This window comes from Penaeus monodon, chromosome 31 (assembly GCF_015228065.2).
Source record: "Penaeus monodon isolate SGIC_2016 chromosome 31, NSTDA_Pmon_1, whole genome shotgun sequence".
Lineage (NCBI taxonomy): Eukaryota > Metazoa > Arthropoda > Malacostraca > Decapoda > Penaeidae > Penaeus > Penaeus monodon.
The window spans coordinates 30,928,008-30,928,222 of NC_051416.1; the positions used below are offsets into that span (position 1 = coordinate 30,928,008).

Genomic DNA, 215 nt, shown 5'->3' on the forward strand with positions numbered 1-215 from the left:
TAATAGACCAAAAACCCTGAATTGGACTGTAATTAGAAGTAAATTACTCCGTCAGTGATAATTTTAGGTTTTCAGGGAGGTAATGAGATCCTTCAAGACTAGATCGGTATGAACTCAGCTTCATGTATTAGCGTGGAATAAACAGGAAGGATTCCACGTGTAACTTTTTTGTTTATAATGATTGTTAAGTTACTTGGTATCTAGTTTATGCAGTG

At 34.9% G+C, this 215-nt stretch overlaps 1 protein-coding gene across 1 annotated transcript in view; it reads right to left on the reverse strand.

Moving 5' to 3' along the window:
• LOC119592951 overlaps nt 1–215 on the reverse strand; it is a gene marked incomplete at its 5' end in the record, with an annotated part of 23,747 nt that overhangs the window by 20,462 nt on the left and 3,070 nt on the right.